Source organism: Salvia miltiorrhiza, chromosome 2 (genome assembly GCF_028751815.1).
Source record: "Salvia miltiorrhiza cultivar Shanhuang (shh) chromosome 2, IMPLAD_Smil_shh, whole genome shotgun sequence".
Lineage (NCBI taxonomy): Eukaryota > Viridiplantae > Streptophyta > Magnoliopsida > Lamiales > Lamiaceae > Salvia > Salvia miltiorrhiza.
The window spans coordinates 9,893,450-9,909,819 of NC_080388.1; the positions used below are offsets into that span (position 1 = coordinate 9,893,450).

At 38.3% G+C, this 16,370-nt stretch overlaps 1 protein-coding gene and 1 pseudogene across 3 annotated transcripts in view; both read right to left on the reverse strand.

The window, feature by feature from the left end:
* The window catches only part of LOC131013670 (protein S40-6-like), a 140,247-nt gene that overhangs the window by 70,867 nt on the left and 53,010 nt on the right, over window positions 1-16,370 (reverse strand). The window lies entirely within an intron of this gene.
* Window positions 4,921-5,703, reverse strand: LOC131013671 (histone H2B-like; annotated as a pseudogene).

Consider the following 16,370-nt stretch of genomic DNA (forward strand, 5'->3'; position numbering starts at 1 on the left):
CTTTGGTTAGGATATCTGCAAGTTGGTCTTCTGATCGTACAAACGGTAAAGTCACAATGCCGGCTTCAATCTTTTCTTTGATAAAGTGCCTATCAACCTCAACATGTTTGGTTCTATCATGTTGAACAGGGTTCTCAGATATGCTGATGGCAGCTTTGTTGTCACAGAACATTTGGCATGTTTTTGTTGGATGAAGACCTAACTCCATTAATAGTTTCCTTAACCAAAGAACTTCAGTCAGCCCACTCTTGATTCCTCTGAACTCTGATTCTGCACTCAAGAGAGACACCACCTTCTGTTTCTTACTTCTCCATGATACAAGATTACCTCCGATAAATGCAAAGTATCCTGCTGTTGATTTCCGATCGATCGGGTTTCCAGCCCAATCAGCATCCGTGTAGGCCTGTATCTCCAAATGTCCTGTCCTCTTGAACAACACTCCATAATCAAAGGTTCCTTTCAAGTACCTCACAATTCTGAGCGCAGCTTCCAAATGGTCAGCCTGTGGTTGGTGCATAAATTGACTCACAACACTAACTGCATAGGCAATATCAGGTCGGGTATGAGAAAGGTAGATAAGTTTTCCCACCAGACGCTGATATTGTCCTCGATCAGTTAACTCAGCTCCTTTCACTATTTGTAGCCCATGATTCACAACAATAGGAGTTTATACTGGCTTGCAATCTAGCATCCCTGTTTCTGCTAGAAGATCTAGAGTATACTTCTTCTGGTTGATGAAGATCCCCTTCTTTGATCTGAGAACTTCAATTCCAAGGAAGTATTTGAGTTTTCCTAGGTCTTTCATCTCGAATTCTTTGAACAAACCTTCTTTCAAGTTCTGGATCTCCTCTGTGTCATCCCCTGTTATGATCATGTCATCAACATAAATAACCAAACAGGAAATAAGAGCACCTCGTCTTTTTAAGAATAAGGTGTGGTCAGAGTTGCTTTGTTGGTATCCAAACTTCTTCATAGCTGTGGTGAATCTCCCAAACCAGGCTCTGGGAGACTGTTTGAGCCCATATAAGGTTTTCTTCAGCTTGCATACCTCACCATCTTCAAAATCTTCTGAAAAACCTTGGGGTACCTCCATGTAGACCTCCTTATCTTCTTCAAGTTCTCCATGAAGGAAAGCGTTTGTAACATCGAACTGATGGAGGTCCCAGTCTTTATTAGCAGCAATGGAGAGGAGGACTCTAACGGTGTTCATCTTTGCAACGGGTGAGAAGGTCTCTTCATAGTTGATCCCGTACATCTGTGTGTATCATTTTGCGACTAGTCAAGCTTTGTAACGCTCAATAGAACCATCTGGTCTCCTTTTGATTGTGAAAACCCATTTGCATCCTACAGTTTTCTTCCCTTTCGGAAACCTGCACTTCTCCCATGTGTGGTTCCGGTTCAGGGCACCTATCTCTTTCTTCATAGCATTTCTCCAATGCTCGATCTTGAGAGCCTGTTCTGCTGTTTGTGTGATTTCCTCATCATATAAGGCTGCTTCATAGGCTGTTGCACTTTTGGACAAGTTTCCTTTGGCAAAATTCCCAATAGAGTACCGAGAGTTTCTCCCAAACTTTTCTGGAGAATAACGTTTAGGAGGAATACCCCGAGTACTCCTTGGTGGTAACACATATCTTTCTCCATCCACCGTATGATCCTCCTGTACCTCCTCCTGTTCTTCTTCAACCATTTGAGTAATAGGATTAGTTGAATCTGAAGCCATGGTACTAGTTTCAGAAGCCCTTACCTCAGATATCAGCAGCGGAGAAGATATAGGCGGCTCATGCAGTGGACTGGATTGTTCAGATGTGGATGAGGCATGCTCGGTGGTCAGGTTAACTTTTTCTGTTGTATCTGCTTCCGGTCCTGGCATTGGTAACCAACTTAACAAGTTGATCTCACTTTCTTTCCCACTCCCACTCTCCCCCTGACTGTTAAGGTGGTGATTGTAAAAATACTAAGTTTCAAGAAAGTCGCAGTTCATGGTGGTTATGATTTGGCGGGTTTGAGGATTGTAACATTTATACCCTTTTTTATTAACCCCATATCCTACAAACACACACTTAACGGCACAAGGAGAGAGTTTTGTTCGTTCATGTTTGGGAATATGGACAAACACTGAACAACCAAAGACACGAGGTTGAAGTGTAAGGGCCATAGGTATAGTGGCAAGAGTAGACAATTTTTGTAAAGGGGTTTTAAGCTGGAGAGTTCTAGTCGGAAGACGGTTTATAAGGTAAACAGAGGTAGCAACAGCTTCAGGCCAAAAAGAAGTGGGTACATGTGACTCAATCATCATAGCACGAGTCATTTCAAGTAAAATACGATTTTTTCTTTCGGCAACACCATTCTGTTCTGGGGTGTGGGGACAAGTGGTTTGGTGGATTATCCCTTTTTTTCTGGCAGAAATCTTTCATGGAATTATTGACAAATTCCCCCCCCCCCCCGTTATCAGTTCTAAGAGTTTGGACATTTTTCTGAAATTGAGTTTGTATCATGGTATAAAAATGGGTAAATTTTTCAAAAACTTGAGATTTGTGTGTGAGAAAATATACCCATGTCATCCTAGTACAATCATCAATAAGAAGTAGAAAGTATCTAAAACCTTGTCCCCCAGCAATAGGTGAAGGTCCCCAAACATCAGAGTGAACCAGAGAAAAAATAGAATCAACTTGTGTATCATTGAGTTTAAAAGTTTGTCTATGACTCTTAGCCAAAACACAAGTTTCACAAGACAATGTTTCATTTTTAACTAATTTAGGAAACAAAATTTTAAGATAACCCGTGGAAGGATGCCCTAATCGACGATGCCAAAGCCAGGTTTTCCGGTCTGCAGTTCCGTGAGCCAGCATCACCTTGCCTTGTTGAGCTATCTCATCCACATAGTACAATCCATTCCGCTCAGTGCCACGCCCAATAATCTCCCCCGTCCTGATATCCTGAAGAAAACAGAAGTGAGGATGCATTAGCATGGTACAATTTAGCTCTTTTGTAACATGACTAATAGACATTAGTTTATGAGAGAGAGACGGAACATATAGACAATTGGAGAGCCGTAGAGTTGGAGAGATTTCTATAGTCCCAATTCCCTCAACACGGGTTAAATCACCATTTACAGTTTGAACATGTGTTCGATATGATGGTGATGACTCAATGATATCAGTTTTATCGAATGTCATTGTATCAGTAGCTCCACAATCAAAAATCCACCCTTTATCTCTATCCCTATTATCACAAGAGGTTTGATATGCAGCGGAAGTATTTAGGGGGCGATTTTGTAATTTGTGAGAAGCTAGGGGGGCAGTTTGCATAACATGGGGTAATTTTTGCAATTCAGAACAATCAAGGGGTGGCTTTCGTAATATTTCGGAACTTGGGGGGGTAGTTTGCATAAAATGGGGTCTTTTATGAGAATTAGGAAAAGATGGAGGGTTTGGTGTGAAAACACCAAACCCTATACCTGATTTTAATTCTCCCCAATTTCCTCCAGCCGCCTTCCCCTCAAGCCCGCTGCCTCCATTCTGCCCAGCCGGAGACGACCGGTCCACGGCCACCGCCGCTGCTCTCGCGACAACCGCCGCTGCTCCGGTCTGCTCCTGACCGTCTCCGATGCTGCTCGCCACTTTTCCTTTTGCCATTTTGTGGTTGTCTTCCCACCATTCCGGGTAGCCGACGAGTTGGAAACACATTTCTTTGGTGTGTTTGTTCATGCCACAATGAGTGCAGTAAAGTTTGGATTTATCTTCTTTCTTGCGCGATGATGGATTTCCTGAGCGCGTTTGAGAGCTTCTGCCGGCGGTGGTCTGTGGCGGACGGATTTCAGTCCGTTGAGCAGGGCGGTAGGTAGTGGCGAGCCCGGTCCCGATCCCTCCCAATGATGAAGTGTCGGCGTTGGAGCGGTTGGTTGCCGGCTGCAAGATCTGTAGCCGGGCGGCCTCCCTTCTTACTTTTGAGAATGGCGATTCTGCTGAGGGAGCAGAGGTCTCCTTGAGGATATCCCGCCGGACATTGTCGTATTTTGCGTCCAATCCGGAGAGAAATTGGTATAGCCGCCGGTTTCCGATCAGTTTCCGGTATTTGGCTATGCCCTCTTCGCAACAGCCAAGAGGATTTGGCTCCCTTCTATCAATATTGAGCCATATTGCCTGTAACTCGTTCCAGTAGTCTTCAAGAGTAAGTTGCCCTTGGTTCACCTTGTTTGCTTTAACCTCCAGGTCGTAAATTTGGAGCGGATCGGCGGCTCCACTTCTGTAAGTTACTGCTAAGCTGTCCCAAACGACTTTAGCCGTCTGATGTTGGGCGAAATTCATCACCAATTTCCCCTCCATGTTCTGTATTAACCAAGAAAAAACGGACAGATCCGTTTCTTCCCATTTGTAGTAATCGGGATCTGTGATTTTTGGTGGTGGTGGTTGTCCGGTAATGTGTTGGGATCTGCCTCTGCTGCCTATGGCCACCTTCATGAGGCGTGCCCATAGCGGATAATTGTTGCCGTCTAACTTGAACCCGAGTATGACGTTGTTTGGAGTTTCTCATTAGATAGGCGATTTGTTGGGTTAACTCACTGTTTGTATTTGCAGAGTTGGTGGTTTGTTTCTCCTCTAACATCTTGAATTGATTTTGCAGGAAGAGTAAAAAAAAGTGTAGGAACGATGATGAAATTTCTGAGTTCCTAGGATCACTAAACCTGCTCTGATACCATGTTAAAACATGGTATAAAGGATTTTGTATATAGAGAAGACATGTTATGAGGCTGTGAAGTTTGTATTCTATTTCATGATTTCGTTGAGTGTTACAGACTCCATTTTATAGGGTTACATTTGATCTAACTAAGGTAAGAAAGTAAAAAGGAAACATCTATCAAGGATCTTTGTTGATAGATTGATTCTGAATCTCCTTAATTGATCTCTTTCCTTTCAACAGTTTGTACTAGCAATTTTCATTCAAACGAATTGTAAGCATCAACTATACAATCAGAAACGAGAATTAACCTATCAACCACTGAAATTTCAATCAATTAATACCAGAAGATCTATAATTCACGGGCGAAACCCTAGGTCACTATTCAAGAGCTTGTGAATTTCGTCACCGCCTTGGTGCCCTCCGATACGGCGTGCTTCGCCAGATCCCCGAGCAGCACCAGCCTCACAGCGGTTTGGATGTTGTTGATGAAGCTATTCATGATGCCCATGGCCTTGCTTGAGATCCCGATGTCGGGGTGCACCTGCTTCAACACCTGGAAGATGTAGATCTTGTACGTCTCCACGCTCTTTTTGTTCCGCTTCTTCTTCTTGTCTCCGGCGGCGACGCCAACCTCCTTCGGTAGTTTCTTCCCGACCTTGGGCTTCTTCTCCGTCGGAGATTTCTAAGTGGCGGGTGGTTTCTTCTTGGTAGGCTTCTTCTCTCATTTGGCTGCCATTGTTGTGCTACTTACTTGCGAAGAGAGAAAGTCTATGTGGGTTTTGAACGAAACCTGAGGAATGAGGAATTTGATGGATCAAACTATATTCAAACTAGATTGGCAATGGATGTAAAGATGGGAAGAGAGATGCAGTTCAAAGGCTCTATCGAATCTGGCGTGGAGTATAACTCTAATTAGTTGGCGCTATAGAGTATAGGGTAAATTAGTAAAATTTTAATTATATTTAATTATTAAATTTAATTGGGGGCTACAAAAAGTAAAATTGGGGCTATGAATAGAATCACCCAAAACATAATTAAGTTTTGGGCATAATTAAATCTAGAATAATTAATTCAAGCCCAATCTCTAATTTTATCTTCAAAATCCACCAACTTCGTCTCAAATTCTCAACTTCCACCAACTTCTTCCATCCACGAGATCCATCTCCAATCAATCTAATTCTTGCGCCAAAAGCACCACAACATGGGTAATATCGAATATAATCCATGGCAAACAATAGGAATATAAATAACTAAAACACACCCATCAAATTTATAGCTCAAGTTAAAATTCCGATCAACTGAAGTTGACCTATCTTGCCAGAAGCTAATTTAACAATGAAAAAATGGTTACTATATACTCCCTATGTCCCGACTTTTAGTACCCATCTTTCCTTTTTTGGACGTCCCATATTTTGGTATTCATTTATATTTTTAGTAAAAGTAGGTGGGACCCTTACTCCACTTTAATTATTTTAACACTCATATAAAAGGTGAGACCCTTATTCCACTCATAATACACCCAATCACTTTATTAAAATCCGTGTCATTCTCAATTGGATACTAAAATCTGGGATGAATGGAGTAGTATTTTATGTTCTGAATTGTCAGTGTTTTCATAAAATATCGCAAACTTTTATTTTCTCTTAAAAAACTTCGAATTTTCAATGTTTTTCATAAAATGTCATGATATACAAAAATCGATAACCGAAAAAAAAACTCATCTCACCCATGAAATCTTGAGATCGTTCATAACTTGTAAGTCATCAGCTTTTGGAATTTGGATGCAGAAGATTAAGCATTTTGATTTCTGTACCGTAACCTTATTTACTTTTGATTATTGAATCATTATTTTGCTTTTATCTATTCTATATTTTGCATTGCTTTACGTGGTTCTATTTTCTGGTAAGTGAACTTATATTGCTCTTCTTTTGTAGTTGATTTAATTGTTTTTTTTTTGTTTTTTTATAATTACCTAGCTCTATGTTCAACTATTGCTTAGAGTTAGTTAATGTTCTACATTTTGCTTGAAAAAAAGAGAGAGCCCTGTGATGGGGCACTGTTGCAGAGGAGCTAGAGTTTTTGGTTAATCTGTTTCATGGATGTGGAAGTATTCATCAAGGTGGAGATTTGTAGTTTTGATGAAGTATTCCATGTATGCATAGAGGGGGTGTTTTGCAAATATCTTTACACCCGAGGGCTGCACGGCAAAGTTCAGTTATAAGTTAGTTTTATTAACTTGTTTTGAGTTGCGTTTTGTGCATGAGTTCTCAGCTGAATAGATAGGTTTTTTCTTCCTTGTTGAGAGTTAGATTGTAAAACTGGAAAGAAGAGTGTATACACGAGGGGTAAGATCTGGAGAGGATTTTTTGTGTTTTTTATCTTCGTCGTTTTCAATCTTGTAAAGCTCTCATCTGGATTAATCAATAATAGCGACTCTGCCGTGGACGTAGGCTGATTATAGCCGAACCACGTTAAATCTGGTGTTCGTAGTTTGCTATAATCGTTGCATTCTTCTTTTGATTTGGAGCTTGATCGGCATTTGTTTAACAAATTGGCGCCGTCCGACGGAATCGAAGCCATGACGATGAGTTCACTGAAATTTGATGCTGAAAAATTTAATGGAAAAAATGATTTTTCCCTATGGAAAATCAAGATGCGAGCCATGCTTGTTCAACAAGGCTTGGCTGGAGCGCTTGAAGGTGAAAAAGGCTTCTCAGAAGATATCAAGAAAGTGAAAGAGATGAGAAAATGCAGAAAGCGCATAGCGCAATTTTACTTTGCCTTGCTGACAAAGTTCTCAGGAGGTTGTGAGAGAAGACTCTACTGCTGTGGTTTGGAAGAAACTAGATTCATTGTACATGGTGAAATCTTTGGCTAATCGCTTATATATGAAACAAAGATTGTATTCCTATAAATTCCTTGAGGAAAAGGGAATCGAGGATCAACTTGATGAGTTCAAAAAATCCATTGATGATTTGGAAAACATCGATGTAAAAATCGATGATGAAGACAAGGCGATCTCTTGCTGAATGCATTACCTAAAAGCTTCAAGCATCTTAAAGATGCGATGCTATTCGGCAGAGAAAATTCCATCACTTTGGATGAGGTACAAAATGCGTTAAGAGCTAAAGAATTACAGAAAATTAATGAACGAAAGCAAGAATCTCAGAGTGAGGCAATTAATGTAAAGAAGTCCAAGAACTGGAAGGCAAAGAAATCAGACAAAGGTGAAAAAAAAGGTCATCAAAATAAAGGAAAAAAAGTTGATGGCAAGGAGACACACACATGCCACCATTGCAAGAAACCGGGGCATCTCAAGAAGGATTGCTACACTTGGAAAAAGAAGCAGTCAGAGAAGAACAATGCACCGAACACAACAGATGTAGCAGCTGAGGTGGAGGTTGCAGAGATGCTAAATGTGGTCAATGAACCAGTGGAACAACACTGGATCTTGGACTCTGGATGCAGCTTCCACATGTGTCCAAGAAATGAATGGTTTTCTGATTTCAGAAGAAGGGATGAGGGCTCGGTTTTGTTGGGCAATGATCAGGTATGTGCTCTCAAGGGAATAGGCAATATAAAATTGAGATTGCATGTGGTTCAGTTAAAATTTTGTCTGATGTGAGGTTTATACCAAAGTTAAAAAGAATTTGATATCTGTGGGAACTTTGGAAGCAAAAGGATATTGCTGGAAATCAGAGTTAGGATATCTCCATATTATGAAAGAGTCTAAAGTAATAATGAAGGGGATAAAAAAACCAGTTTGTATTACTTGTTAGCAGATACTTTGGTTGGTGATTGTGATAATATCATAAATGATGATTACATGGTTTGGCATGCAAGACTAAGGCCATGTGGGACAAAGAGGTCTAGATGAACTCATAAGGCAGAAAATTATCAAATGCAATGAGAAAGTTGACAGTAGTAACTGTGAACAATGTATTCTGGGAAAAAGTAAAAGATTACCTTTTGGAGTGGGTAAGCATATATCTAAAGGCCCTTTAGAGTATGCTCATGCTGATCTTTGGGGTCCTGCTAAAGTTGAAACTCTTGGTGGAGGAAGGTTTTTCTTGTCTATAATAGATGATTATTCCAGAAAATTGTGGATTTATGTCTTGAAGCATAAGAATGATGCTTTTGGAAAGTTTAAAGAATGGTGTAAATCAGTTGAAGTTGAGAAGGGGGTGCCATTGAAATGTCTCAGAACCGACAACGGCCTTGGATTTCTGTCAAATGAGTTCAATGAATTCTGCATATCCAAGGGCATCAGAAGACATAGAACTGTACCAGGAACTCCACAACAAAATGGAGTTGTGGAGAGGATGAACATAACTATCTTGGAAAGGGCGAGATGCATGATTTTAAGTTCTAGAGTTCGAAAGAGGCTATGGGGAGAAGCAACATCAATAGCAGCTATTCTCATCAACAAATGTCCAAGCCCTGCCTTGGATTTTGCTTCTCCAGATCAGAAATGGTTTGGAAAGGTACCAGACTACTCTAATCTAAGAGTGTTTGGATGCCAAGCTTATGCTCACCTCAAACAAGATAAATTGGAAGCAAGGGCTATAAAATGGATTATGATTGGCTATCAGGAAGAAACAAAGGGGTACAGGTTGTGGTGATATGAGAAAGACATCAACAAGATACACATCAGCAAATATGTGATTTTCAAAGAGGATATCATGCCATTCCTAAAGCAAGAAACAAAGTCTCATGAATCCAGACTAAATGATAGGAAAGATAGTACTGGAATTGAGGTGGAGAATGGGAAGAGCATCTCTGAAAAGGAGATGGAAAGTTCATCAGACCAAGAGTATATTTCAGATGAAGAGCATCACCAAAATGATGGAAATCTTGATGACTATCTTCTGGCTAGAGATAGAGTCAGAAGAGAAATACACCCCCCAACAAGGTTTGGTGATGCTGATCTTGTGACTTATGCTCCATCTATTGTTGAAGAAACAGAATATCAAGAGCCAAGTATTTCAAAGAAGTAATGGAGAGCAGTGAAAGAGAGCATTGGATTTTAGCTATGAAAGAAGAGCTAGATTCTCTAATGAGAAATCAAACCTGGGTGTTGGTAGATAGGCCAAAGAATCAGAAACCTGTCAAGTGCAACTGGGTGTATAAAAGAAATTTTGAAATGGTAAATGGCAAGGAGCATATTCGTTTCAAGGCTAGATTGGTTGTAAAAGGGTTCACTTAAAAAGAAGGAGTAGATTTTAATAAAATCTTTTCTCCCGTGGTGAAGCATACCTCAATAAGGCTGCTGCTCTCTCTGGTTGTACAACAAGATCTTATTTTAGAACAATTAGACGTGAATACAACATTTCTAAATGGGAAACTAGAAGAGACAATTTATATGAATCAACCAGAGGGGTTTATTATACCTGGAGAGTTTGAAAAGGTTTGTCTATTGAAGAAATTTTTATATGGATTAAACAAAGCTCAAGACAATGGTATAAAAGGTTTGATGAAGAAATGTTGCAGATTGGTTATTCAAAATCTAATCATGATAACTGTGTTTACATCAAAAGAAAATGAAAGGCTATAGTATCTTATCTATTGTTATATGTAGATGATATGCTTATAGCAAGTAGCAGTAAGGAGGAGATCAATAACTTGAAGGCAGAACTCCAATCTAGATTTGAGATGAAGATGTTGGGTAGTGCAAGAAGGATATTAGGTATGGATCTGATAAGAGACAGGAAAAGAGGTCACTTATGGCTCATTCAAAGCGATTACATTAAAAGGATTTTGCAGAAGTTCAAAATGCATGATTCAAAGGTTGTTGTCATTCCATTGGGGCAGCATCTGAAATTAAGATCAGAACAGAAACCAAAGAATGACAGGGAAGAATGGAAATGGAAAAGGTTCCTTATGCAAGTGCAGTAGGAAGTTTAATGTACTCAATGGTTTGCACAAGACCAGATTTAGCTCATGGAATCAGTGTTCTTAGTAGGTATATGGCAGATCTAGGAAGGTATCATTGAGAGGCAATGAAGTGGATGTTCAGGTATTTGAAGGGCACATCTGATTTGGGTATTCTATTCAAAAGAAGAGAAGATACACATAATCCACTAAAAGGCTATGTGGATTCAGAATCCACAGATTTTGCAGCCAATCATGATTCAAGGAAGTCCCAAACAGGCTATATCTTTACTTTATATGGTGCAGCTGTTAGTTGGAGATCATTATTGCAATATGTGATAGCTTTATCTACCACAGAAGTTGAATATATGGTATTGACTGAAGGAGTTAAAGAAGCACTGTGGCTTAAAGGAATGATTGCAGAATTGGGGATTGATCAAGATACTGTGGAAATAGGTTGTGACAATCAAAGTTCCTTGCACCTTGTCAAACATCAGGTTTTCCACGAAAGATCTAAACGCATAGACGTGAGACATCATTTTGTGAGAAGTGTTGTTGACAGGGAAGATGTGAAGGTGGTTAAAGTTTCCACAGAGGAAAATGCGGCTGATATGTTAACAAAGCCGTTATCTAGCTCTAAGTTCAACTATTGCTTAGAGTTAGTTAATGTTCTACATTTTGCTCGAAAGAAGGAGGGAGCCCTGTGATGGGGCACTGTTGCAGAGGAGCTAGAGTTTTTGGTTAATCTGTTTCATGGATGTGGAAGTATTCATCAAGGTGGAGATTTGTAGTTTTGATGAAGTATTCTACGCATGCATAGAGGGGGTGTTTTGCAAATATCTTTACACCCGAGGGCTGCACGGCAAAGTTCAGTTATAAGTTAGTTTTATTAACTTGTTTTGAGCTGCGTTTTGTGCGTGAGTTCTCAGCTGAATAGATAGGTTTTTTCTTCCTTGTTGAGAGTTAGATTGTAAAACTGGAAAAAAGAGTGTATACACGAGGGGTAAGATCTGGAGAGGATTTCTTGTGTGTTTTATCTTCGTCGTTTTCAATCTTGTAAAGCTCTCATCTGGATTAATCAATAATAGCGACTCTGCCGTGGACGTAGGCTGATTATAGCCAAACCACGTTAAATCTGGTGTTCGTAGTTTGCTAGAATCGTTGCATTCTTCTTTTGATTTGGAGCTTGATCGGCATTTGTTTAACAGGTACAATAGTAAACTGATTCTCACTTGATTTTGTTTAACGCTTTTCAGACAAGAACATTATTTAGCTTCACATTGCTCGCAGATAGTGTGCTAATCTTGTGTCACCTGAGAAGTCAGTTTATCTACTGACTTACAAGTTATGTCTCAAACTTCAAGTATAAAAAGTTGTTTACTTGTATATCCTCTCACACACAAGAATAACTCACTCGGGACCAACAAAAAGATAAAATGCGGTCAACACAATAAATTGATAACATTTACCTTAGGGGCATTCTCGTTCGAAAATAAAAAAATTGGCTAAAATTTAGTAAAATAATGTTACTGGACAACTACTAATTTTCAGTATTTTGTATGACTACCTCAAAAATTGCCTCAATTTGTTTATTTGATCATGTAAATCCTTTTATATAGATTCCCCCTCTCTAGTACTATCCTCCGTTCTTGTCAGAAATTCGTATACTAATACCCAATCAGTTTAGAATTTATATACATGTATTTGTCTCCACATATGTTTATGGGTTTAGAAAAATACTTTTAACTATATTATCATATCCATTCTTCAGTTGATGATGACTACTAAAATTTCGACATTGAATTCGACGCATAGAGTTATGCATAAGTAAATTGACATTCGAAGAGGAAATTTATGAATGTTCTCATTTTAATTTATTGAATAATCCATATATTCTAATATACACACACACGCATACACACGTAGATCCATATTTACAAAGTTCTTCGCTAGAAAAATCTAAAATAAAATATATAAGCATAAACGGATAATTTTATTTCGTAACACTCGGAAGTGTATCTAAACATGAAGATGCACCTAATAAATATTTTACATATTTATTTTAATAAGAAAAAGACTACTTTATTTATATGTTTATTTTATAAGACTAGGAAAGAGTAATATATTTATATATGTGTTTTAATTAATTTGCATGAATTATAAATAAAGGAGGTCCGGAAAAAAAGTAGAATGTTAATATTATAATTAGCATATATAGGAGATATTATTAAATTTCATTTTCTAATTAGTTTATAGATATGAATTTGGACAATAATTTTATATGCTATGTAATTCTAATGGCTTGGATAACTTAGGTGACGACTTTAATGGAGGCAAGTAACTTGGAAAAGCAAAACCGCCGTTTGAAAATTGAAGTTATTGATATTTAAGCTCATTTAAGTTAACCATTGAAATAAGCTCAAAATTGACCATTCGTGCAATTGACGGCATCTCCTTAATAATAGGATGGCGGGAAAGTTGTATTTAGTTGACCATTCCGACACTTGGGCGAGAAATTCCATATACTACTAGTCTACTACTTCTTTATTGGAAGGATGATGTACTTCAGCTGCTCCATAAAAATTATAGTGTAGTTTTAATTTAATTTTTATTATTTTTTATATATTTATTATAATAGAAGAAGAAATGTAGTTTTAATTTAGTTTTTATTATTTTTTATATATTTATTACTCCCTCCGTCCACCAATTAAAGGCCTATATGAAAAAACACGGGTTTTAAGAAAAAGTGTATTTTTATTAGTTGAGTGGAGAAAGGGTCTCACTTTTTAAGAAAAAATGTATTTTTATTAGTTGAGTGGAGAAAGGGTCCCACTTTTTTGTAAAGAATCTTTGACTTTTTTTGATTAAATAATGAATAAAAACTTACCAAAAACAGGTAGGCCTTGTTTTTGTGGACGGACAAAAAAGGCAAGTAGGCCTTGAATTGATGGACGGAGGGAGTATAATAGAAAATTCTCTTCGATCAGGATGAAATTTTTTCTCGAATAACCATTTTTTTCTTCAATATTGAATCATATTATTCTAAGGTAGGAATGCGAAAATATTTTCCAACATTTTCTCATCTTTTCATTTTTAATAAATATATGATAAAGAAATAGAGGAAAATATAATATTTTCTCATCTTTTCTTATTCATCATTTTCCAATGAAAATTTTACAACTAAAGTAAATGCACCATTAAAATTAAATATCGAAAGTTATCAATTAAAATTGATGTGTTAAATATTTGAATTCTTTTTATAAATATTGACTAATGATTATTAAGTACGAATGAGGTTTAAATTATAAATGATAATTTCTAAAAAAGGAAACACTATAATTCTTGTGAACAGAAGAAAAGAGTAATAAAACTACAATTTTTATGAACGGAAGACGTATATTTTGTACTTAATGTAGCGGTGAAGTTCCACTTTATATGTCCTGGTTTATGTGACAGAAGTTTAAGGTATAATTTATGTTGCAAAGTTAAAATATGATGTAATATTTATTGTTGGGAACTTTGTGGAATATCCTAACCCTTTTTTGATGATACCAAAATTCATAGGACTTAATTGTAATAGACTAGAATTGCTTTGAACTCAAGTGTTAGAGTTCGGTTCTAGTATAGCTTGCGGCGTCGAAGACTGAAGACTGAAGACTGAAGACTGCAGATACTAACTGAAGTATCAGTTGAAGACTAATTACTTTATGCGCGCAATGGACTGATACTAAAGTCAAGTATCAGTTGAACATTCCTCCTAGGACTGATCTTCCAACGTTCAGAGGAAGCCACGTACTCACAAAGTACAGCCGCATTAAATGCAGAGATCTCAGGATATCTTTATCTCTGCAGAGGTCATTCCTATCTGGTGGTTACTTTTCAGAGACGTCACATCTCCTGTCCATCAAGAGAGCCGTTTCCATCCAGACAAGGAACCTCGAAGATTGAAGCCTCAGCCCAAATTCGAATTGCTCTCCAACGAAAGAAATCTTGATGACGTTCTACGCCAACGGATCTATTCAAGAGTTCTCCTACAAATAGCGCTCGAGGATCACTTCAACCTTCACTGATTCAACGACATAAGCTGAAGCTCTGCCGAAATTGCTACTCAGCCTAAAGATTAATCTCCCCAAAGCTTGAATTGAAGAAGAGAATTCCAAAGCCAAAATCAGTCACTGCTGATTACACATATTCTCTTAGACCTTAGGCAAATCACTGTTTACCCAGAAGCCAAAGGTCAAACTTGCTTCAAAGAACTTGTTCTTTGTAGTGAAGTTGACACTCGTTCAAACCTCCCCCGAAAAGAGTGTTTGAGTGATTCGGAGTTCAGGAAGGTACTCTGACTCTGAGTGAGAAGTCTTAGCACGGGTTGTGCTGAGCAGAGAAATCCGACGCGAGTGAAGCGTGGGTCCTGAAGAAGGGTTTTCTTCAGTGGTACGGTTGTGTGCACCCGGCAAGCACACGGTTTGGTTTGCAGTGCACCTGTTAAGCACTTGCGGAGTGGATTGTTGGTCTGATCAACCAACCATGGATGTAGGAAAGGGTTTTTCCGAACCACGTAAAAGTCTCTGTGTTGTTTACAACTTTCAGTTTTACATTCTTACTTGTGTTATTTCAATTGATAAACTGAACACTGATTAACTGCACAGAGTTACCTAACAACCAACAACGTGCTCCACCAAGGCTATTGCGAAACTAAGTTTAATTTCCACTGCGTATGATATCAGTCTGACTGATCTATCTTTTGATAGTCAGGAAGAGTGTTATCATCTCTGTCTTAGCAAACACGACTGAAGCCCTTACGTGCATCAGTTAAGTTCCAACAACTTAACTAATAACTCTTTACTGAAGAGCTTTCAGTATCAGTCGTCAATCCTGTTTGATCAAAACTGTTTTCAGTAAAACAGGAGTCTGTGTTTGCATGCAAAGTTTCGTTTTGATCTCTGACTGAGATCCCTCTGATTGAGGATTTGAAAAATAGCCCATAGGTGTATTCCCCCCCGCATACACCTATTCGAGACCTTCTGGACCTAACATTTATTTCTACTTACTTTCTTATATTCATGTGCACTCTATACCCACTCCTTATAAAACATGCACCTAATACCCATTTTTATTTGAGTGAAAATTTAAAATGCATATTCCTTAAGCTATATATGAAAAATATCCACTTTTATAAACATAAGCTTCCTATTCCCTATTCTTTAAATACCACTGATGTTGATGGACTTACTTGGCTTTTTGTGAAAGTCGTACACATTTGACCGATTTGACAGTTATCAGTCAACGATTTGACAGTTATCAGTCAAGAGTACACGTGATTGACCGGTGGATGGTTAGATTATTTGACCGCTAGGGCGGTCATATCATTTCACCGAGCGGTCACATAATTTTATCGGCCGGATCATCTGATCGGCCGGTAAAATCATGTGACCGCTCGGACGGTCAGATAATCTAGCCACCCAACGGTCACGTGTACTCTTGACTGATAGCTGTCAAATCGATCAAATGTGTAAGACTTTCACAAAAAACCAAGCAAATCCATTAACATCAAAGGGTAAAATAGGTTCTTCACTTAATTTAGGCATAAAATGCTTAAGTTTATAAAGTAGGGGATTTTTAACATACAACTTAAGGAATATGATATTTTGCCTATCAACACTTTTGATTTTACACTTAAAAACTTTTGTCCTTTAGCACTTTAAAATGGATACTTACACCCCTAAAAGGACTATTTCCAAATTTTCTTCAAACAGTGACTTATTTACCAAACATGGAAGGATTAGGACTTAAAATGGTATCAGAGAGGGTTTTTGTTG